A 25309-nucleotide genomic window follows, 5' to 3' on the forward strand; every position below is an offset into this window, starting at 1 on the left:
ATCCTAGGCCCCGGAAGGTCATGAAGACAGATTCCGCCCCGCTCTTGTGATGGCTCCATCTCCCCTATCTGCTCCACCCTCACACAGATCATCTGCAGAGGTCACCCTCCACCAGGGCCAGTAGGATCCGGAGAAAGTTCATCGTATGAAGTCCAGGGCACCCCACAGACTACCTTCACGGTGGGGATCCCTGCTTTAGAGACGCTCTACTGTGGATCCTGTGTCTCACACTCTGCCTAGCTACCTTGACCATGGACCTGGAAAACCTAGGGAATCCATTCCTGAATGTATATTTAAAGTTCCCAGGGAGGATGGAATGAGATTGCAGACCCAGAACTTCCATCCCTATTAGTTGGGGAAGAAATAGCAAATTGGGGACCACCAATACAGTTGTATCTGAACTCTTTGTCAGAGCCTCATTGCGGATCCCACCGCTACCCTGTTTATGATGTGATGGTCGAGGCTTGGTAGGGGGTTCACTGGGAGATAATCAGATGGCAAGCTCCCGCTCAAAACAGCAGCAAGGTTTCCCCTGAGAAGCAGAATGCTCCTAGGCCAAAGGGGGACTACCTCCCCACCCCCGCCACCCCCAGCAAATGGTCAAAATGCAAACACCATCGATTTTAGCTCATTTTTGCAGCCATCCTTGAATTAACGCTGGCAGCCCTGGGCAGGATATTATGGGAAGGTGTGACGGTGGAAGAGGTGGACGACACTTTTCGTGATTGGGAAGGGAGTCCACGTTATGCCGCTGGCTCGTTTTTCAATCCCGCAGAGTTGATTTAGGAAGCCTTATATTGAATAGCCATTGTACTGTAGAATAAAAACATCAGCCATAGATTAACCAGGAATTGAGTGTCTGGGAAAAAAAAAAAAGCTTTGGGACAGAAGGGCTTTCTTTTTCCTGAGAAAAAGAGGAAAACATCATCAAGGGGCAGCCAAAAGAGGAACTAAGGTGGACATGGAGGTTTCAGTTAAGGACTATCATGACCTTCCATCAATCAGAGACTTGAACCAGGTGAGTCTTAATCGTGCAGACTACAGCCCTGTACTTATTTTCCCCATTAGAGTTTTTCTTTTTTGTGGCACTTTAGTCCTGGATTGGAACTGGGACTGTACCTCTCAGCCCACCAAAGAAACACCCACCAGAAATTCCCCTGCACGAAGCAAGATTCCAGCCCATTTTATAGACCCAAGCAGTTCAGGCTAGTGACCAAGTTTTTAGAGTACTATAAACGCTTTCGGTGAGTCGTTCCAATCAAGAGTTTAAAGTAGGAACAGAGATGGAAAGAATCATCCAGAGGAAATTCTTATGTAAAGGACAGGCAAAATCGGGAGGAGGAGAGGGAAGAGAAGAGGAAGGGTGTTTATGCCTAGCAGTAGTGGCCAGTGGGAATAGGTCCTGCCCCTGGAAACATTTGGTAAAAGAACCAGTGATGCCTGAGTCTGCTTCCTTTAATATTGGAAGGAACACAGAATAGCCTCATTCTTAGAAGATAATTGACATGAAAACCTTCTGAGTATCCAAGTGTCTCTCCTTTTCACAACGATTAATCTAGCTGTACACTCCTTCCTAATATCAGCTTCCTGGGATGCCACCCAACCCTTTTTTAATGGATCACCTCCCAAAAGCCTAGTTCAGTAGAGTCATTTGGTGAGCATTGATTTGTTCCATTTTGCCTTCCCTGTCTGGTGGTGGTTGTTACTGCTCTTATATAGTAGCCTGGCTTAGTGGAAAAAACATGGGCTGGGAGTGAAGGGGTCCTGGGTTCTAATCCTTACTTGCCACTTGCTATTTGATATTTGGGCAAGCCATTTAACCTCTCTGTGCCTCAGTTTCCTTATCTATAAATTGGAGATTAAATACCCGTTCTCTTTCCTATTTAGATGGTGAGCCCCATGTGGGAGAGGGATTATGTCCAATTTGATCAACCCTTATCTACTCCAGTAAATAGAACAGTGCTTGCTATGTAGTAAGCATTTAAATGCCATAATTATTATTATTTTAATAGTGGTAGAAGCCCTGGCATTTATTGAGCACCCTCTGGGTGCAATGTATGAAACTAAGAGCTGAGGAAAGTGCAACAGAAGCACAAAACATCTTCCTTGCTCATAATTAATGTACATTCTAATGGGAAAGATGGACATAAAAATACTTACAAAAAGAGCAATCAGAATGAATAATTGACTTTACAGTTTGTTTTTACATATACACACGTTTTGGGGAAGGGCGAAAATATGGTCCCAGGGGCTAGAGGTGGCTTTGGGGAATTGGAAGGTAGACATGTTGAAGGAAGTGGAATTTTGGTGCTCTTTCAATGAGGGGAGAGCTGTGGTCTGTCAGATTTGGGGAGCAAAGGAGTTCAAGATGAAAGGAGCAGAATGAATGAGAAAATGGAGGCCAAACTGTCAAGAGCAAGAAATACTAGAAGTTTGGCTTTGGGGAAGCAGTGTGTCTAGTGGAAAGAGCATGGGCTTGAGAGGCTCCGGACTTAGGTTCACATTCTGGCTCTGCCATTTGCCTGCTGTGTGACCTTCGGCAGGTCGTTTAACTTCTCTGTACTTATTTCCTCATCTGCGTAAATAGGATTAAGTACCCGTTCTACCTCCCTGTGGGCTCTGAGTGGGGCAGGGACCAGGGCTAGCCTTTGGTACTATATCCTAGGTTCAGTGTTTGGCACATTGTAAGCACTTACCAAACACTACTAATTAGTATTATTATCATTGGAGGACCAAAGACAGCGAGATGGGAAGTAGTGGGAAAGCCTGTCATCGACTTTCTTGGTTAATAGGTCTGGCAGATGTAGTGTGGTTTTTACATGGTCTTAAAACATGAGTATTTCCATACACATAACAATCCTTCAGCGCAAATCACCTCACTAGAGGAGGTAGGTTCTTTTTATAGTCTCTTTCCACCTTGATTCTATGACCCTGGCAGAAATTCTCAGAGTTGGGGAAAAAATTGACAGGAGGGAAACCTGCTTCTACTTAATTCCTTCTGATGGGTGGATTTCATCTTTTGTAAGCACCATGTGACAATTGAAAATCTCCCCTTGCAGGGAGTTTGAGATAGGATTTCTCTGCTTTTTGAAGAGGAAAGAGACACTATATATAGCTTCTAGACTTGTGTTATATTACTGCTGATAGGAAATCAGAGAATATTTTAATTAAACATGTTGCACATTGGTTTTGACAGAGTAGAAAAAGGATAATAAAAGAGAAACAGAGTGAATGATCCCAACTGGTGAACAGTTGCAAATCAAGTTAACAAGAGTTTTTCTACCAAGGAGAAAAGATAGTTATTTTTCCTTTTTGGGCACCATGATTCGGGAGTTTCCACTGGGCCAGGAATGTGCAAGTAGAAGATAAAGTTCAACTGCTTTGGATGATTTATTGTTTTGTGTTGGTCTTTACTAAATTATAGGCTCAATCTATAGGGTAAGCTAGTAGATAGATTGCAGAACTTCAAGATGAGATCCAATTTGTTGCCTATTGATACAGTTGTCTGAGTGATGATGAGCAAGTCATTTCATGTTTTCAATCATATTTATTGAATGCTTACTGTTTGCAGAGCACTGTACTAAGTGCTTGGACTGTACAATATGGCAACAGATAGAGACAATCCCTGCCCAGCAACGGGCTCACAGACTAAAAGGGGGAGACAGACAGCAAAACAAGTATTCAGGCATCAATACCATCAAAATAGATGAATAGAATTATATATTTATACACATCATTAATAAAATAGAGCAATAAATTTGAATTGGGTTGTGATCAGGATAAACAAAGTATAGTAGCAGCATGGCCTAGTAGATAAAGCTCGGGCCTGGAAATCAGAAAGATCTGGGTTCTAATCCCAGCTCTGCCACTTGTCTGCTTTGTGACCTTGGGCAAATCACTTAATTTATCTGTGCCTCAGTTACCTTGCCTGTAGAATAGGGATTAAGACCCATGTGGAATAGGGTCTGTGTCCAACCTGTTTACCTTGTATCTACCTCAGTGCTTAGAACAGTGCCTGGTACACAAGGAGTGCTTAACAGATGCCACAATTATTATTAGGAGTAGTAGTAGTAAAAGTGATGTTTCAGTGCTTTCTGTGTGCTAAACACTGGGGTAAGTATTAAATAATCAGATTGGATAAGGTCCGTGTCCCAAAGGGACTCACCATCTACGGGAAGATGATATATATAACAGTAAGAAGACATGAGCTGTCTTGTCTTATGGTGTTAAGTCATCTCCGACCCATAGCGACACCATGGACACACCCAGTGCTTAAAACAGTGTTTTGCACATAGTAAGCGCTTAACAAATAACATAACTGTTATGGACACATCTCTCCCAGAACGCCCCACCTCCACCTGCAGTGGCTCTGGTAGTGCATCCATAACAGCGGTAAATTATCTTTGCATCCAGCAAAGATACCAATGTTCCGGTGAGTGGTACAAACAGTAATTGAAGTGTGCAGTGTTCCAGCCCCGAAGCACACCTGGTAACACTTTTAACCTCATCAGCATTCTGAATGTTCCCCGATGGTTGGTGCAACTTTATTATAATAATAACAAGGCCCCTGCTTCTAGACTGTGAGCCTGATGTTGGGTAGGGATTGTGTCTATCTGTTACCGAGTTGTACTTTCCAAGCACTTTCTGTGATACTCTCCACACAGTAAGCGCTCAATAAATACGATTGAATAAATGAATGGAAACTGAACCTGCCCCAAGCCCACCCCTGTGGGCTCCAGAGGGTCCCGGTGAGGGGCCGGGGGAAGGAGATGGGGCTTCTTTCTCCCTGTAGACCGTAAACTCCTTGTGGGTAGGAATCAGGAATATCAACTCTGTTGAACCTTCCTAAGAACTTAGTAGAGTGTTCAGCATACAGTTAACACTCAAGAAATAGCTCTGATTGATTTCTGCTGAGGGCCAGCAGAAAGAGTGACAATAAATGGCAAGTTTGATGCATCTTTTAAGATTGTTGAACTTTGGGGGCCTGTGTAGTGGAGCTGTGCTCATTGCTATTCTGATTATTACTGCTAGCAGCTAATTGGATTCATTCACTCATTCAATAGTATTTATTGAGCGCTTACTATGTGCAGAGCACTGTACTAAGCGCTTGGGATGAACAAGTCGGCAACAGATAGAGACAGTCCCTGCCGTTTGACGGGCTTATGGTCTAATTGGATGTAAGTAGGTGGGACAGAGAGCAATTTTACAACTAAAATCTCATGTCAGAAACTTGCAAAAATACATTTCTAAGACTTCTAATGCACAATGATGGTCTTGGATTGATTAATATTTCAACCTCTAAATTCTATTTTCACCTTGAGGTTTTATACTTTTGATTCTGAAATCCTGTTAAAAGTAGCTGATTAAATGCTTGTTAAAAGTTGATTTGGAGCACTTATAATCACTGATCTCATTTTAAAACTCTTAACCAGGAAACATTTAATTCAGGAGAATGGCTAGTTCTTTCTTTTTTTTCCCTCTACTTGAGAGTGGTGGAATTCTCTCCACACGGAAGTAGAAGCCAGATGAAGCCTTGCTACTTTGAGAAAATTTCCAATGACAATGAGGGGTTTTGTCTCAATCGCCATTTCTTTTAGATTCATTCAATAGTATTTATTGAGCGCTTACTATGTGCAGAGCACTGTACTAAGCGCTTGGGATCTTCTCCCTATGTTCATGGAGGTTTCTTTGCCACACCATCATTTTTAAAACAGAATAGGGAAATATTAAAGACTTAGACAAGAAGAATGAACTTTGGGATCCTCAGTGTACTTTTAACCAAGAAATACCTATAAGCACAGGAAAGATTGAAAAGCCAAAGGACAGTAAATCACCATTTAAAGAAGTGCAGCTTTATTGTTTGTCATTACTTTTATGTGAATGAAGTACCAACAGTTCACCTTCTCTTTACTATCCTTTCATGGACAACAGGAGATGGCAATTTGTATTTTTCAACAATGGGTCATCTCAAAGACAGATCTTATACTTGGCTGCTTCCAAATGATCACAGATTATGCTTTTGACTTCATTTCTCGCAAAATCTAGACATTGGCTCATTCCTAATCATGAACTTCATGAAGCAGGCCTCTTTTTTGGCCCAAAATACGTGGGCTACTGCCGTCTGGCTCACCTTATAAGATTCTGATCTTTGCTAATGAAAGGAATTCCCCTTCTCTTATCAGTAAATTAACTTTGATCAGTGTAGTCGTTACCAATACCTGGGGAATCTAGGCATTCTAAACTTTCTCTCAAATTGTTCTGTTCTGCCTCAGATCAGCATATTGTATTTTCTTTTCAACCTGCCTCTAGTTTGTTTCAATCCTAACCCTTTTAGTTTCTCATCACATCATCATATATAATAATTTCATTGCACTTTGGATCTTCAATTTTAAGCACTTGAAGCTTTAGTCTTTCTTCTCCTCAAAGAGGTTCTTTGAGCAACAAGCGGTGCTGGCTAAGGACATTGCTAAAAGCTGAGCCCGTTTGTCCTTCTCTTGGAAAACAGCCAAATTACTTGAAAGGAAAAGGGTTTATCTGCTAGGACTGGGTGATCATATCTTGCCAAATTTGAGCTTGAGGGTTTGGGGTCTGACTTTATTCATCCTTTGCAAAAAAAAAAAAAAAAAGAAACTCTTTAAGAGGAGCAGTTTGAGGGATAAAACAGGCTAGGAAGTCTACTGAACATAAGGTAGCACTTAAAACAATAAGGCTAGACTCTCACTGATGCCAGAAGATTCCCACAGAACTGCATTATGCATAGGATGAGGGGCTAGCCCATTACTTTGATGAGTTCAGTTCAGATGAATGAAAACAGATGGGGAACCTCACTTAAAACGCCCTTGGGATTAAAAAGCACAGATAGGAAAAGGAACAGGGTGGTGGTGCCTATTTTGAAATTTTCTTCGCCTGAAACATTTGAAAAAATGGTCTGAGAATTTTTTTCCTTTTACATTTGACTCGCAAGTGCATATAGGCATATGTGTTTACATCACTGTTTTTCAGATTCAAAGATGATGGTACTGATAATGGGAGTCCATCCGTTTGTCCACGAGGCCGAAACAACTGATACGTGACCAGCAGTCGTGGTTTTTAAGTGCCTATCGTGTGCAAAGCACTGCCCCAAACACTGAGCAAAAATACACGTACGAGAATGAGACACAGATGGTGCCACATTCCTCACCATGTGCTTGTTAAGAAAGTCTTTTGCACATTTGCCAGTTGAAATACCTCTCTTTATCTCCCTGTAGCTCCCAAATCTGCTCAGAGACTCTTCTGAGTCTGCCAGGCTGGGGCATTTGGAGAAGCAGTGTGGCTCAGTGGAAAGAGCATGGGCTTTGGAGTCAGGGCTCATGAGTTCGAATCCCAGCTCTGCCACTTGTCGGCTGTGTGACTGTGGGCAAGTCACTTAACTTCTCTGTGCCTCAGTTACCTCATCTGTAAAATGGGGATTAACTGTGAGCCCCACGTGGGACAACCTGATTCCCCTATGTCTACCCCAGCGCTCAGAACAGTGCTCGGCACATAGTAAGCGCTTAACAAATACCAACCTCATTATTATTATTATTAGTTGTCTCCCAGCAGTCTGCCACTGCTCCCAGAAGACTACACTAGAGAAGTAGCGTGGCTCAGTGGAAAGAGCACGGGCTTGGGAGTCAGACGTCATGGGTCCTAATCCCAGATCCGCCACTGGTCAGCTGTGTGACTTGGGGCAAGTCACTTAACTTCTCTGTGCCTCAGTTACCTCATCTGTAAAATGGGGATTAAGACTGTGAGCCCCACGTGGGACAACCTGATTACCTTGTATCTCCCCCAGTGCTTAGAACAGTGCTTGGCACATAGTAAGCGCTTAACAAATACCCTCATTATCATTATTATTACACTGTTCGAGACTCTTCTCCTCCATCCTCCATGTTGTGTGAGCCCACTTCAAGTTTCCAATGCAATGGCTACTTCCATCAGGGAGCATCACTGGGCAACTCCTGATGCATTTAGGCTTTAGGCATATATAGTCAGCCCAATACAGTTTTTTAAAGAATATTAGCCCACTGAGACAGCAATTAATTTGTCCTGGGATTATTTCTGGTGAATGAACTGTATAGATTATTCTTTTTAGAGTTGGTAAATTACATACAAAATGGAGAATGATGAGTCAGTGGTATTTACTGAGAGATTATTTGGAATGAAAAATATAATGCCTGCTTGAGTAACAAACCGATGCGTGGAAGATAAATTTACCACAGCATTTCAACTGGTAGGTTTCTCGTGACCTATTGTCAGCTATTTTTTCCCAAGATTCTTTGACACAATGCCGTGCCTCGTGTTTCGCTGATCTTTTCATTAATTCAAAATGCTTCACGTTCCCACTGCTATCTGACAAGACCAAATGGTTGAGCACTCTCACTCTCCAAAAGTGTCTTAAGCAAGCATGCCTCCAACTCGGTGCTATCTTCTTGCTTCCATTAGGGGCTGGCGATTTGGAGGTAATAGGGTGGGTTTCCTTCCTTTCATTGACCTTTCCCCAGTTCCTTCATTCCACACACCTCTTCTGCACTCATTGTACTCCCTGCTGGGGACTCAGATTTATGACTGCCAGGTAGCCTCTGGGCTACTGTGAAATTGGGTTAATGTGTAGTTGAGGAAAACATATGCCCAGGAGCCCTTGGGCTCATACTTCATATGTCACCACAGCTAAAGAGAAGGACCTTTGGGGGCTTGGTCCTTTTAACTTCCTCCCTGGCTCCTACGATATCTGCCTGCCCGTAGACCGATAAGCAAGTGGTTACGGTCAGATGGCATCTTTGGACAAACATTCCTGCATATAAGCCTTTGGGATGGGGAGAGTCAAGGGACAAGTTGTCAGGTCACTTGTAGGGATAAATTGGAGGTTTACCTCTTATTTAATGGCATTTCTTAAGCGCTTACTATGTGCCAAGCACTATACTACGCACTGCGGTAAATACAAGCTAATCATGTCCCACGTGGGACTCACAGTCTTAATCCCCATTTTACAGATGCGGTAACTGAGGCACAGAGAAGTGAAGTGACTTACCCAAGGTCACACAGCAGACACATGGTGGTTCTGGGGCTCGAATACAGATCCTAGGTTCTAATTTGCATTTGCATGGTATTTCCTGGCGTTAAATAATGGTAAATGATACCATTTGCATGGTATTCCCTTCATGTACCCGCCCCAGATGAACTGGGGTTGGGGTTCTGTGCCCACCCTGGGGTCTGAGAGAGAAGAGGAGGTCTGTAGGGGAGAAGGAGGAAAGCCCCCTCCCCCCGACCCCTCCTCATTCCAGCTGACAGGAAGTAGCAGGAGCCTCACCTAGGCCGGGGCCTCTCTAAGGATGTTAGAATTAAACCTGGGTTGGAAGGCCAGGAGAGGGAGGAGGAGAGTGAAAGGATAATTTGGTTGAAGACCACCCTCTGATATATTTCAAGTTCTGCTTCCTTTCACCCCTACACACCCACCCCCGGCCACCTTGCCTAAGATCATACACCTGGTAAGTGGTGGAGTCGGAATTAGAGCCCAGATCCTCTGACTTCCAGCCAATCAATAGTATTTATTAAGCGCTTATATAGCAGAGCCGGAACACGCATCCCCTGCCCGCAAGGAGCTCTTTCTTGAAACATATCCCTAGAAATGGCAATTTTAAAGAACAGCAACTTTCCCATTCAGTTCCGCACAGGTTTTCATTATGCCTTTTGGATAGAATTCCATTGGCGAATCAGGGAACATTCTTCCAACAACACATAGCACCTGAAGAGAACACGATGCTGTCGGAAGAAACTTCTGTGCACATGCAGATAAGCCGGATGAGGTGGAAGTACTATAACGCGATCTCTCCATTACGGGGGCTTCGTCCGGAAAGTAGCGCCTGTGTTAGAGGACGGAGGGAATCTGAGTATATACATGCTCTAGAAGCTCTTTCTGAGACTTCCGCTCCTTTGAGTTCCATCTAAATTAGGACATACTTCTGGGAATAGAATTATAATCACGCAGGAAAAGCTTTGGTGCTCAGAATCCATGGATTTTACAGTGCACATGAAAGACATGCTTTAGTGTTGTGCTGGAGCCTGGTTTTATGTTCAGATATATAGTTTCATTCTACAGTAGTAGACACGCATACTTTGTCTCTTGATTTGCAGTTGTGGGAACTATTTCAGCCTGCTACTTAAGTCTGTTCCAGAGAGCATTATTAACAACCAATTCGCATAGAGTTTCAGGCTTCTTCACAGGTGAGAGTGAGGATTGAAAGCATGGATTAGAGACTATTCTGCAGACATCCAGGGTAATTTATCACCCTTCTGGGTAGTTGCTTAAATGTATATCTTTCACCACATGTAGCCTTTCAGTTAGGCGCCTAATCAACGTTGAAGAGCAAGCGCAGATTTTTTAACAACAATCCCTGGAAGTGGAACTAATTAAGCTGTGGTTTTTCTTCAGGTAGTCTGACCCATTATAAAACTCTTCATCAATCCCCTGATAACCGAAAAGTTTAGGTCACTCTCCGTCCACTGAGGGGGGCAGCCATCTGATTTCCCTCCGTTCTATTTCACCTCTGATCACTGAGTTTCTAATTGTTGAGTCTTTGACCCTCAAGTTGAGGAAAATATAACTTGATATCGCCACTTCGGGGTCAGCAATATCCTTCACTATATTGTCCAGGTGGGTCCAACTTGAAAAATGGATATGTGATCGGGAATATATTTCCCTGGACTTGGGCTCATATCTCCTGGGAATTTTCTTGGCTGAGAATGAGGTTTTTCCAGAGGGCAATGAAGGATTGGAGTGGAAATGACAAGAGTTATTCTGCTGTTTCAACTAAGGCTCCTGGAGCCACCACCCACTCGTGTCCCTAGCTACCCAGTTCAGAACTTCATGTTCATCCCCTTGAGCTTGTTGTGGGAAGGAAGGTATCTGTTGTTATACTGTACTTTCCCAAGCGCTTAGTACAGTGCTTTGCACACACTAAGTGCTCAATAAATACGATTGAATGAATGAATGCGGAGTCTGGAAATATGCACTAGAGAGTCTTGTAGAAAATGAGGTCAGAATGGGTGTGGAAATGAACCCAGGTGAAATGCAGCATGGCCTAGTGGCAACAGCTCGGGTGTGAGAGTCAGAGGTTGTGGGTTCTAATCCCAGCTCTGTCTGCTGTGTGACCTTGGGCAAGTAACTTCACTTGTCTGTGCCTCAGTTCCCTCATTTGTAAAATGGGGATTGAGTGTGAGCCTCATGTGGGACAGGGACTATGTCCAATCTGATTACCATGTATCTGCCCTAGCATTTAGAACAGTGCTTGGCACATAGTAAGCGCTTAAATGCCGTAATTGCTGTTATTATTCCAGGGACCTATGGGGTTTACATGCTCTTTATTTTCTTTATCTAAATAACATTTTTGAGATTTGTATTATCTTTGCTATTGTCCTTTAGTTTGAAAATGAGGGCATATGTGTGAAATACTAAGAAAGATCAGGTAACTCCTTCATGTCTCTGAAATACAGACTGTATATGTATATAGTTGACCTTTATCTTCCAAGGAGATGTCACTGATGGTTGAAATTCACCTATGGTACCTACGCCACATAAAAGGCCAATGTGCGGACTACAGTTGTGCCCCCATGTCTGTGGTTTGCAGAGTCTTACATCGTTTTAGCTTGAGACCTTCTTGCTTTGTGATGATTTTGAAGTTTCTGCTTGGAAAAAAAAACCAGCTACTCCTTTCTTCATGCAGTACACCATGCTGGTTTATCTGAAGCAACTGACTACCAGTTATTGAAATGGAATGTATTATTTCCTAATAAGAGAATTGTACTATTCCAAGTACTTGAAAAGGTGCGACAGAAGCCAGTGACACATTCCTTGTCCAAGAGGAATTTGCATCCTAATGGGGGAGACAGTCATAAAACTACCTCTAAACGGTGAAATCAGAGTAAATAGATGTTCAATTAGGCGTTCAATTTATCTGTCTATCTCTTAGAGGGTGTCATATGTGAAATTTGGGATGAAACTACTCCAGCTTGCCTTATGTTGGGTTCTGGGGATCATTTTGAAAGGAAGCTCCAACAATCTACTTTTGCAGTATAACTGAAAGGTTTGACTGAAAAAAATGTTTTCACCATTGTTCACTTGAAATAGACATGTGTATAAAGCTATATCCCAATAAAAATGTTGAAAATGGGTGTAACTAGGTATATAAGAGCAAGATCAAGTGCAATTAATAAGCGCTATGGTATTTTTTAGCACTTAATATCCACCAACCACTGTAGTAAGTGCTGTGGTGGATACAAGGTTGTCCGCTCTGTGACCTTGGACAAGTCACTTAGCTTCAGTGGACCTCAGTTTCCTCATCTGTAAATGGGGATTAAGACTGTCAGCTCCATTCAGGACATGGACTGTGTCCAACCTGATTATCTTGTATTTACCCCAGCACTTAATACAGTGTCTGGCAGAAAGTAAGTGCATAACAAATGCCAAAAATAGAAAAAAAGGGTGGGACACAATCCCTGTCCCACATGGGACAGTTTAATTAGGAGCAAGCAAGAAAGAACAGTATGGAATCTCCTTGTTACAGATAAGCAAATTGAGGCAAAGGAAGTGACTGACCCAAGGTCACACATCAGGCCCATGGCAGAGCCAAAACTTGAACATAGGTCCTCTGACTCAGAGGCCTGTGCTTTTTCCACTAGCCAATGGTGCTTGCTGTTGGGTTGGAATGACCCAGGATGTGGATGATGATTTTCTTGAAGATAGTGGTATCCTGTAGATCCTATGACACATCCCAAGTGTTCCATAGGATTTTTTTTAATGGTATTCATTAAGCACTTACTATGTGCCAGGCACTGTCCTTTGTGCTGTTGATTCTCTCTTTGTGATGAACTGGAGCAATCTCCATTCTTCAGAGGTGCTGGGATGGCATATTCAAGGCCAAATATAAGCAGAACCCAGAACTGAGTTGCTTTTTAAAGAAAGCCCAACTGTTTACTTGTTTGGGACACATGAAAAATCTGGCTGAAAAAAAGGCTATTTGTCCGGACCACCATTTATCAGTCTACCACTTAGACGGTGTCATGCATTAAATTTGGGATGAAGCTACCCCAGCATGCCTTGTGGTAAGTTCTGGAGATTATTTTGAAAGAAAGCTCCAACTGTCCATTTTTACAGGATAACTGAAAAATGTGGCTGAAAAAATGCTTTCACCATTTATCAGCGGGCTATACGTAGGTCATCATTATTAAGAATGTCCTCTCAGCTTTAGGCTTAAGAGGAGAGAAGTTTTTTTCAGAATAAATTTAATAATAATATATTTTAACAATAAATTGAAATGCTACTTCCTGAATTGAGGGACATTATTGAAATACTCTAAGAAACTGCATACGTTTTATATATCTTACAACAAACTCATGACAAATATTACACTGAATTCTTTTGGTCTGTAGCCTGAAGATTTGGAGAAGTCTTGTATCCTTAAATCAACTAGACAAGGAGGCTCTCACACCATTTAAAAAACATTCCAGTCCTGATAGCATGAAAATTGGCATTGCATGGCTTCAAGAAGTGTTTGAAGTTGATTAAGAACTAAAATGATGGATGGAATGGTTTTCTGATTCATCAAATTCTATGATTCACCAAATTCTATCAAAAAATAAAGTTAACCAAGATATCTTTCCCTCCCTTCCTCCCCACCAACCCCTCGCCATATAACCACACCTGGGATGGAAGTACACGTGTCTACTGTAGCAAAGTCAGGACAGAGAGAACCATAACCCACTGTAGCTGAAGTTATAATAGTTACCATCTTGTAACGGGCTGCACAGATTAAGATATTAAAGGATTCTCTAAGTACTTGCTGTGATTGATTATACTTGAGTTGCATGGTCAATAAATTAGATTTCATGGACATCTTAATAGACATTCCTTCTGGAAGCACCATTTTAAAAGCAGTCAGGGAGAAGATTTATGTGAGTGCCTTTCTTTTAGGATTGGAAGTTCTGTAATCCTTTGTTCAGGTATAGAGTAGTTTCCTTGATACATCCTGCTTTTGTTATCAGACAGCAACAGCAACAGGTCGACACTATTAAACTCAGCAGGGGGAGCCTATAGGAGGATGAAAAATGTTGCAAAAATTCCTATTAACTTCCTTGCCTTAAATCAACTTGTTGTAGTATTACTGACTGTCCAGCCCTGCCCAGGGGGAGGATTTCCAGGCAGGAGAAGGTTCGCGAGCAAGGGGTTAACACTGTTTGAGTGTGAGAGCCAGGAGCAATTAAGTTATTTCGAGGAGTGAAATCCACTGGTACCTTGAATCCAATGGTGAGGAGCCTCTGCTTGAAGTAGAGATGGGTGGGCAGCAACTGAAGATATTTGAGTGGGGAGATGTGTGCAGAGCTATTTTTTTGGGAAATATGATCAAGGCAGCAGAGTGGAAAGAAGAGAGGCTGGAGATGGGGTGGTCAGTGAGGGGCCTGATGCAGTAGTCAGAGAAGCAGCGTGGCGCAGTGGAAAGAGCACGGGCTTTGGAGTCAGGGCTCATGAGTTCGAATCCCAGCTCTTCCACTTGTCAGCTGTGTGACTGTGTGCAAGTCACTTAACTTCTCTGTGCCTCAGTTCCCTCATCTGTAAAATGGGGATTAAGACTGTGAGCCCCACGTGGGACAACCTGATTCCCCTGTGTTTACCCCAGCGCTTAGAACAGTGCTCTGCACATAGTAAGCGCTTAACAAATACCAACATTATTATTATTATTATTAGTCGAGAGGGGCTGTGCAAGATGCTTGAATCAGTGTGGTAGCTGATTGGATGCAGGGGAAGAAGTGAATTTTAGAGATGTCGCGGAGATGGAGTTGATAAGATTTAGTGACCGGACTGAATATGTGTTTGGACAGAGAGAGATGATTTAAGGATAATGCCAAGTTTACAACTCGTGAGATGGGAAGGGTTGTTTTTCTGTAGTGGTGAGAAACTCAGGTGGAGGATAGAGCTTGGGAGAGATTTTCCACTCTTTAAATTCTCTCCCATCCCATAACTGAGTTTCTCAATCCCACAGAAACACCTCTGGTTCTATAGCTTAACCAGGAACCCCGTCATATTAGACTTCTCTCTCCAAACAAGAATGCTCCTCCAATAAAAAAAAGCCATTTTCTCTTCCAACATCTGGGTAGCTGTGGAAAGCACCTGCACTGGTATTAAACTTAACATTTGGTTGGCATTTGTAGTTCTGACTTTTTCCCCCCCAACCCATATGGGAACACTGCGCCTATACAGACTGACAGCATATGATTCCTACTGTCAGATTGGTATTTGTAGGTCAGAGACTTGTAAAAGCAAATGGCAATTGTTTCTGAAGGAGTAGGCCCTTTTACAATGATGCAGTTCCAAGCAAATCTGTGCAAGCTACAGGAACAGAAGAGCAAAAATGGGGTATCATCACATCAGCACAAAAATATTCAGCAGTAATGAGAGAGCACAATAAAAACAGATTGCTATTTGGTGGTGTGTGAGTGCACAAATGGATTCATTTCTGAGGGGGTTCTTCAGAAATGTTCCAGGGAAGGGAAAGAGAAAAACAACCCAATTCATCAGTCATCATACCACAGCTGTTACAAAGATTCATCTCTTGCTGACCTTCAGCCAGCTAATTTTCAAAAAGTGACATTTTTCACAGTTGATTGTTTTCTCATCAACATGGCACAAACCACATCAAATATATTTCCTGAGTGACATTGGCATTGATGAATTACCCATGTGCTTTTTATTTCTGGACCCAAGAGTTTCAGTTTCTTCCAGAGATATGAGAACTTTGAGGTAAAAGATGTCTGTCAGTATTTTAGACAGCTTTAACCTCTTCACATTACATATTTTAAAGTGCTTGCCTAGTTAGGATATAGAGTACCGTTGCCCTGCAGCATTTAGTTTCCTGGTCTTTGTCAATAAATCATATTTATTGAGCACTTGTGTGCAAAGTACTGTTCTAAGCTCTTGGGAGAGTACAGTATAATGGAGTTGGTAGACATATTCCCTGTCCACAAGGAGCTTACAGTCAAGTGGACGGGTATTTTAAATAAATCATGGCTTTGTATATATGTGCTGTGGGGTAAATAAAGGGTGCAAATCCAAATGTAAGAGTGGGAGAGGGAAAGGAGGGCTTATTTGGAGAAGGCCTCCGGAAACAGATGTGCTTTTAATAAGGCTTTGAAGATTGGGTAACCTTTAATGAGTTGTGTTTCTATCAAACTCGTGAAGCTGAGGGTGAAGAGGCTTGGTTAATCTCTTTGAAACTCTATTAAATTAGCATCTGTTGCCCTTCATTCCTCCCTGAGATTCACATCAGCATTCAGCATTGACAAGTGACCGAAAAATCCTTGGTTAATAATGAGACTAATGAGACAATGATGTTGAAGGGATGTATTTTCAGGGGAGTCCTTGCAGGCAGAGACCAACTCTCCCAATTCTCCCAAATGTTAAGTTCAGTGCTCTGCATATAGTAAGAGCTCAGTAAATACCATAGATTAAAAAGATTTGGGGATAAGCGGGTGGTCTTTCAAAACTGGGGCCCAATGTAGGCTTACGTGACAGAGAATGTGAGTAAACATAATGTAGTTGTACTTTGTGGGTGAAAGAGATGCCCAGTGGTGAAGTTCACCAAAAGGTGAGGTTTTGGCTGAAAAAGACAACTTGGCTTCTTTGGTCTCTAGCCCACTGCGTATCTACCTAGCCCGTCCTTTGTTGTGCTGCACGTTTGTTCTTGTCTCACGATCCTTAGCAAGTATCAGCTAGAAAAGAGTCTCTTCTTTCTTGATAGCAGTGTACCAGGCTGATTGATCCCTAGAAGCAGTGTGGCTTAATAATAATCATGGTATTTGTTAAGTACTTACTATGTGCCAAGCACTGTTCTTAACGCTGGGGTGGATACAAGATAATCAGGTTGTCCCATGTGGGGTTCACAGTCTTAATCCCCACTTTACAGTTGAGGTAATGAGCACAGAGAAGTTAAGCGACTTGCCCAAAGACACACAGCTGACAAATGGAGGAGCCGAGATTAGAACTCCCGACCTCTGATTCCCAAGCCTGTGCTCTTTTCATTAAGCCAAACTGCTTCTGGATAGAGCACAGATAGAGTGGATAGAGCACGGGCCCGGGAGTCAGAAAGGCCTGGGTTTGAATCCCTGCTCTACCACGTGTCTTCTGTGTGACCTTGGGCAAGTCACTTAATTTTTCTGTGCCTCAGTTACCTCATCTGTAAAATGGAGATAAGAGTATGAGTCCCATGTGGGACAGGGACTGCGTTCTGCCTGATTAAATTGTATCAACTCCAGCACTTAGAACAGTGCTTGGTTTCCTGTAATTGATGACTCTTGGTTTCCAAGTAAGATGCAACATTGTAGATCACGTGAGCTTTATTGTATCCTTAAAACCTTTAATCATCCCCTCTGCTTTCCTTTTCCCAGTTTCACCTCACAGTATCGCAGCTGTTTGGGTATCCTACTGTCTGTTCTCCTCCAATTCTCCACCCAGCACAACTACGTTGTGGAAAACATAGTTTAAATGCTAGAAAACCAACTTTTTTTTTCAGAAACTTGTTACATTTGCTGCCATCTTGCCATTTGATGCTAAGAGCATTTGCTACTTTGGTTTTTCTGGGGAAGCAAAATGGGATGGGCATTCATGTTTAGTATTTGAAAAGAGTGCAAATTGCAAGTTTTATCCAAACTGCCTAAGGCCACCTTCATTGAAGGCATGGATTTTTTATTATTATTATTATTAGTGTATTTAAGTGCTTAGTATGTGCCAATCTCTGTTCTAAGCACTGGGGTAGATACAGGTTGATCAAGTTGGAGACAGTCCCTGTCCCACATGGGGCTCACACTCTTAATCCCCATTTTACAGATGAGGTAACTGAGGCACAGAGAAGTTGTGACTTACTTGAGGTCACACAGCAGACATGAGGCAAAGCTGGGATTAGAATCCAGGTCCTTCTGACTCCCAGGCCCATGCTCTATCCACTAAGCCACACCGTTTTTCAGCTAGATTCTCCAATCTGTGAAGTGCTTTGAAGCAACTTCCTCCTGCTTGGACGTTCCTACTCCTTCAAATCTGACAGACCACAGTTCTTCCCCTCTTTAAGACCCTTCTGAAATTCCACCTTTTTGAGAAGGTCCTTCCCTAATTCATTTCTACTGTCCTCAGGTTATATCCTCCAAATCCTACTTCACTGCTGGGCCACCACACTTCATTCAGTCAGTCAATCATATTTATTGAGCGCTTACTGCATGCAAAAGACTGTACTAAGCGCTTGGGAGAGTACAATACGAGAACAAACAGACACATTCCCTGCCCACAATGAGTTCATGGTCATATGTTCATAGCTACATACCCTCTTACTTAAGGAAAAACACATACACATACACAAAAGTTCCCTTTTCTTTCTTCCTTCTATCTATACATTATTTTAGTGTCTATCTCCAGGAGACTGTCCCTCATTCATTTCTAAACTCCCCACTCTACATTCCCCCAACTGCCGCTTCAGGTCTCCCACTTTATGTAAGGATTTATGTTCACACAACCCTCTAAATGTATATTTATATGTCTATAAATTCCTATGTTTAAATGTTTTTTTGTTATACATTTTAGGTTTACATGTACATACATATGACAGTATTTTATATTATTTCATATTTAAATACTCCATTACTTTCTAGCTATATTTTAAGGTCTGCCTGCCCAATTAGGCTGCAAGCCCCTCAGGTATATTCTCCCAAATGCTCTGCAAACAGCAGATGATGAATAAATGAGATGGAATTATTGATTGAAAAACAAGACCACAGCTCTACCCACGATGCATCGATCCAAGACCTACCCTCAGCATTTAGAAATTTAAACACGTCCTCAGCATTTGTGTACGTATGTCTCTCAGATTGCACAATCACTTCTTTTTTCAGCTGTTCCATCTCCATATGCTCGTGCGTCTACCCGTTTTTATATCCTTGTTGTTCCTCCTTGCTCCCACCATTTGCAAATAATTCCCTTCTTCCAGGTCCCCTCATTGGAATTTATCTCTCTTTGAGAACGGGGGCCATTACGTTGCTTCTGGTATACTCTCCCAATTGCTTAGTTCAGTGCTCTGCACAAATTAGGCTTTCAGTAATTGTCATTGATTGATAGATACATGAGCGAGACACGTGTGATGGTGGAAGGTTCAGATGAAATTCATTTATTCAATGGTATTTATTGAGTGCTCACTGTGGGCAGAGCACTGTACTAAGTGCTTGGAAATTACAATTCTGCAACAAATAGAGACAGTCCCTACCCAACAACTACCTCACAGTGTCTCTTGAGATCCTGAAGATTTCACGTTTATCCCAGCTCTGCCTCATGTCTGCTGTGTGACCTTGGGCAGGTCACTTAATTTCTCTGTGCCTCAGATACCTCATCTGTGAAAAAGGGTCTAAGAGTGTAAGCCCCATGTGGAACAGGGACTGTGTCCAACCTAATTAACTTGTATCCACTCCAGCCCTTAGTACAGTGCTTGAAACATAATAAGTATATAATAAATACCATTATTATTATTATTATTATACTTTATTTAAAAAAACACACAGATGGGAATGTAAGCCAGTACTGGTTTTTCTACTGGATGGCCACTGAGTGAATTCTGCCTGCCTGTCATAAGGCACCATGGCTCCATAGAGGAATGGACGAGATCCCATATATTAGGAGAAGCAGCGTGGCTTAGTGGAAAGAGCCCGGGCTCGGGAGTCAGAGGTTGTGGGTTCTAATCCTGGCTCTGCCACTTATCAGCTGTGTGACTTTGGGCAAGTCACTTCACATCTCTATGCCTCAGTTACCTCATCTGCAAAATGGGGAGCCCCATGTGGGATAACCTGATTACCTTGTATCTCCCCCAGCGCTTAGAACAGTACTTGGCACATAGTCAGTGCTTAACAGATACCATAAGTCAAACTGAGTTTATTGAGAACTGTAGAATTTCTCCAGGTCTGGACAGAATGTAGAATTACTGACAGCCATCAGGGAGAGAGGCACCCTTTTCTCTCCACCCAAACAGCTACCACCACGGAACACGGTCTGGTCCGTATCGCTACTCAGATGATTTTGTTAGCCTCCCTCCTGGTCTCCTTTTCTTCACCCTCTCCAGTTTTTACTACACACAGCTGAAAGGATCAGCTTCCTCAAGTACTTAAACTGTGAGCCCCACGTGGGACAGGGACTGTGTCCAACCTAATTAATCTGTACCTACCCCAGCACTCAGAACAGTGTCTTGAACACAGTTGGTGCTCAACAAGTACCATTAAAAAAAAGGTGGTCCCAAACATCTTTCCACGTGTCAACACCCACCTCAAGCTCCTCAGGTCTCTCAACATCAAACCAAAGCCTGTCACAGTTGGCTTCCAGGCTTCCCACCAGTTTGCCTTGTCTTACCTATCTGCTCTCCACACCTGCCACCCCCAACCCCTTCTCTTCATTCTTCCCAAATTAACATTCTAGCTCTATGTACCTCACTCTTGACTCTTCCACTCCGTCCCATCCCTTCCCCTCACTCAATCTGTTCCGCCACCCAAGACCTTGGAACTACACCTGCCCCACAACTGATAATGATGATGGTATTCATTCATTCATTCATTCATTCATTCAATAGTATTTATTGAGCACTTACTATGTGCAGAGCACTGTACTAAGCGCTTGGAATGAACAAGTCAGCAACAGATAGAGACAGTCCCTGCCGTTTGACGGGCTTACAGTCTAATCGGGGGAGACGGACAGACGAGAACAATGGCGATAAATAGAGTCGAGGGGAAGAACATCTCGTAAAAACAATGGCAACTAAATAGAATCAAGGCGATGTACAATTCATTAACAAAATAAATAGGGTAATGAAGATATATACAGTTGAGCGGACGAGTACAGTGCTGTGGGGATGGGGAAGGAGAGGTGGAGGAGCAGAGGGAAAAGGGGAAAAAGAGGGTTTAGCTGTGGAGAGGTAAAGGGGGGGTGGCAGAGGGAGTAGAGGGAGAAGAGGAGCTCAGTCTGGGAAGGCCTCTTGGAGGAGGTGAGTTTTAAGTAGGGTTTTGAAGAGGGAAAGAGAATCAGTTTGGCAGAGGTGAGGAGGGAGGGCGTTCCAGGACCGCGGGAGGACGTGGCCCCGGGGGTCGACGACGGGGTAGGCGAGACCGAGGGACGGTGAGGAGGTGGGCGGCAGAGGAGCGGAGTGTGTGGGGTATTTAAGCGCTTACTGTGTTCCAGGCACTGTACTAAACATCGGGGTGGATACGAGCAAATCGAGTTGGACACAGTCCCTATCCCACATGGGGCTCCCAGTCTCAATCCCATTTTTTACAGAAGAGGTAACTGAGGACCAGAGAAGTGAAGTGACTGCTCCCAAGGTCACACAGCAGGCAAGTGGTGGAGCCGGGATTAGAACCCATGACTTCTCAATGACCACGGCTCTCCCCAAATTCAAATCCCTCCTGAAAAGCCCACAGCCTCCAACATGCTTTCCTTGATTCATTCCCAGAAACCCAAATCATATAAATCCATCAGCCATCTTTAGCATTTATGTACCCACTTATACCGATCCTCGGCTCTTATGTGTCCATGGTCTTTCAAGTGTACATTTGATTATTTTGTTTACTCTATGAATACCTTTCTGTCTGTCAACCCCATTTTAGAGAGCAAACTCCCTGAGAGTAGGGAGTGTGTCACTTGTTTTGTATTTGCCTTGCACTTACAGCATGGGCTAGTGGCTAGAGCACGGGCCTAGGAGTCAGAAGGACCTGGCTTCTAATCCCCGCTCCACCACTTGTCTGCTGTTTGACCTTGGACAAGTCAATTCATTCTTTCATTCAGTCATATTTATTGAGCACTTACTGTGTGCAGAACACTGGAATAAGCACTTGAAATGTACAAGTCGGCAACAGGTAGAGACAATCTCTCTGCCTCGGTTCCCTTATCTGGAAGGCTGTGAGCCCTGTGTGGGACAGGGACCGTCTTGCATCTACCCTAGCATTTAGAACAGTGCCTGGAATATAGTAAACACCTTAATCAAATATCACAATTATTATTACTTGCTTCAGTGTATTGCATTTGTTGGACACTCAAATATTACCACCACTACTACATATAATTCTGAGGGATAAGTTCTAGCTAAAGGTATATTTGAACCGAAAAAAGGGGGTAAAATGGAAGGCTGTATTATCTTTAAATGTCTTAAAAGAATTACTTTACCAGACTGTCATTTCTAGGCATTTTTTTACAAGACTTCTCCCTTAGTAGCAGACACCCTGAGGGAGAGTCTCAGTTACTTCCTTCTCTGCAGGCACCAAAGCTGACCTTGGCCTTAACCCTCCTAACCATGGGGGTTTGGGATGTGGTTCTTTTGACAGGCAATCATCAAGGCTACAGGAATGAGGCAGGGAGACTGATAAATTAGAGAGAATCTCACTTCCTTTCCTTGGCACAATGTTGGAGCAAACTGCTTCTGCAGCTCCAGTGGTTTGCATTTTCTTGCCTCTTCTCCACGACAGTTTTTTAGAATCATTTTTTTAAAAAACCAAAAAATTAGCAGAGCTTCAGCAATAGTTGTGATTTATGCAGTGGCATGTCACTAAAATATTACCAAAACAGATTCCAAACATTCGCTATTACGAAGACTTCATGTTCAGAGTATCCTGGGTAATAGGATTACAGTGGCTAATTTAAAGCCAGCATTTCTAACCACCTAATTAGCTGTTACAATAATGGAGATAGTTTATTTTCAGTTATTCCATAAGCAACAGATTTTATTGCAGTGGGGTAAGGATCTTTAACCATTACACATCTTTCTCAATTATAGGCCATTTCGAAAGAAAAAGATGGCATTTTGAAAGAAAAAGGTGGAGAGAACAAAGCAGTTACCTAAACCTGTATTATTGCCACCAAAAGAAAATAACTTTTTGATGAGCAAAATTGTCTGTAAATCATTCCACTCTCTAAATGGGGGAAAAAAAATGGTACTGCCTTATAGCTGACTACATGAAGATTCACAGTTCTCCCCTTGGCATTTCCATGGGTTGATAAAAGTAGCACTCATTTTCTTGGGGAAGAGAACTGGATGGGATAACACATCTTCATTCCTAAGTAAAACCATTGAAAGGTAGAATGGTCCAACTAGAATTTGTCAAAGGCACAACCATGTCCAACTAGCCATATCCTATCAGTACCTTGGCATGTTCTGTTTTAAATAATACGGAGCCTTCAGCTGTGAATGTCTCAGAGAAAAATTCCAGATTATGCCCCAGGAAATTCTGTCCACTGGAGACCCATCCAATCTTTTTCCAGATGCATACGCAATACCCAAGGCAGTGAACTCTGCTGCCAGTGTTCTTCCTTGAATGGTTACCCACTTGGCTGGGCCTTAGCATCTTTATCCCTCATTCTAACTTCCCGTTTGACAGCCATGAGAAGGAGGAGAAGATGAAAATGAAGTCCAACGTTCTTTGAAAGTCACAACTGTTGTTGGCCTTTTTCCTCGAGTTCTCCGGCATTCCTGCCCTTCAGTCCTTGCATTTTGGTCACCCTGTCCTGCCTGCTCTTCCCCTTCTTCTTTGTGGAAAATAGAAAAAGGAACCTGAAGGTCAAAATCTACAAGGTTCACAGTAATTTATTTGCTTTATTTGGTGAGTGAGTGCTATTAAAGGTAGGAGTGGGTGTACTGACAGACAATTCCCTATATTTCCAATTCAGAGGGCAAGTGTATCATGATGATAATTATATGTACACATATTTTAAGAGCTGTCACACAAGTGACTCAATTTATCATCAGTTTTATGAGTCCCATTTTACAGATGGAGAAATGGAAGATGATTCCAACGCAAGGTCAGCATTAGCTGGCAGGAGAATTCAGAATTTGTCTTCCAGGTCAGCATCCTCTCTATGAGATGACCTATTTTTCAGTTGCCTGTATAGGAAGGGTTACATGTTAGAAAGCAGCATGGCCTAGTGGAAAGAGCATTGGCCTAGGAATCAAAGGACCTGGGTTCTAATGCTTGTTCTGGCCACTTACCAGCTTGTGACTTTGGGCAATTCGCTTAATTTCTCCATGCCTCAGTTCCCTCATATGCAAAATGTTTTCTTTAATGGTGTTTATTAAGCACTTAATATGTGTCAGACATTGTATCTACTGGGGTAGATACAAGTTTATCAGGTGGAACACAGTCCATGTCCCACATGTGGCTAACAGTCATAATCCTCATTTTACAGATGAGGTAACTGAGGCACAGAAAAGTCAGGTGACTTGCCCAGAGTCACACAGCAGACATGTGGCAGAGCTGGAATCATAATCTAGGTCCTTCTGACTCTCAGGCCCAGGCTTTATTCACTAGGCCATGCTGTTTCACTAATAGGTTTGAATACCTGTTCTTCATCCTACTTAGACTGTGAGCCCCGTGTGGGATTTGATTAATCTTTTATCTACCCCAGCATTTAGTAGAGTGCTTGGCACATGTAAGTACTTATCAAATGCCCAATTATTAGTAGTATTATTAAAAGGAAGGCCACATGTTTAACACCCATGTTCAGTTTTCCCAGTGTAAATGCAGACTGAGGATTTACTTTTCAAATAGAAGAGATTAGCAGTATGGAGTAGAGTTTCCAGATTCCATTAACAGGTGGAGCATGGATTTGCGTTTTCCAGCGGGTCTGTTTTTATTCTTCCTCACAGAGTTCTTGTTCTGAGCTTTTCATCTTCATTATCATTTCTGTCATGCATAATTAGTGAAGTGTGATTGAAATGGTGGAGTCTCATGACCCACTGGGGAGCTTAAAGGACTTTTTTCTAAACAAGAAGCAAGCGACGTGCTGCTTCTCATACTGCTAGCTGAATGAACTGCAAGGGTGGATCTGATAGCCCTTTCCTTCCCTATTTTCTATGATCTAAAGCAACATCACCTTTAAGATTTTTTTCCACTTGCCCTTCATATTTAGATAAATATTGCTTGCACTTTGAGACCACATTGGGTTTATGCAGGGCCCCATCTTCACCAGATAACCCAGGACACCACACCTGGGTACGCATTTAAGAGGTGCCAGGAGCTCATCAACCCTTGACCTCCAGGACAGGCAGTTTTTAAATGAACATTTGTCTTCCTGTAAGTGAAACCCAGGTGTGTAAACACTTCAGAGATTCTGAGCCCCACGAAGGTCGGAGACCCTGTTTAATTCCCACCTCTGAATTTTCACTATGCGAGTGTTTCCCAAATGTACATCTCCAGCCCTGTCTCTCTGCTTCTCTTCAGATTCACATTCCTCCTG

The 25309-nt window shown here is 42.7% G+C and overlaps 1 protein-coding gene across 1 annotated transcript in view; it reads left to right on the forward strand.

The window, feature by feature from the left end:
• The window catches only part of COL25A1 (collagen type XXV alpha 1 chain), a 550081-nt gene that overhangs the window by 300772 nt on the left and 224000 nt on the right, over positions 1 to 25309 (forward strand).

Source organism: Ornithorhynchus anatinus, chromosome 12, assembly GCF_004115215.2.
Source record: "Ornithorhynchus anatinus isolate Pmale09 chromosome 12, mOrnAna1.pri.v4, whole genome shotgun sequence".
NCBI classification, from domain to species: Eukaryota; Metazoa; Chordata; class Mammalia; order Monotremata; family Ornithorhynchidae; genus Ornithorhynchus; species Ornithorhynchus anatinus.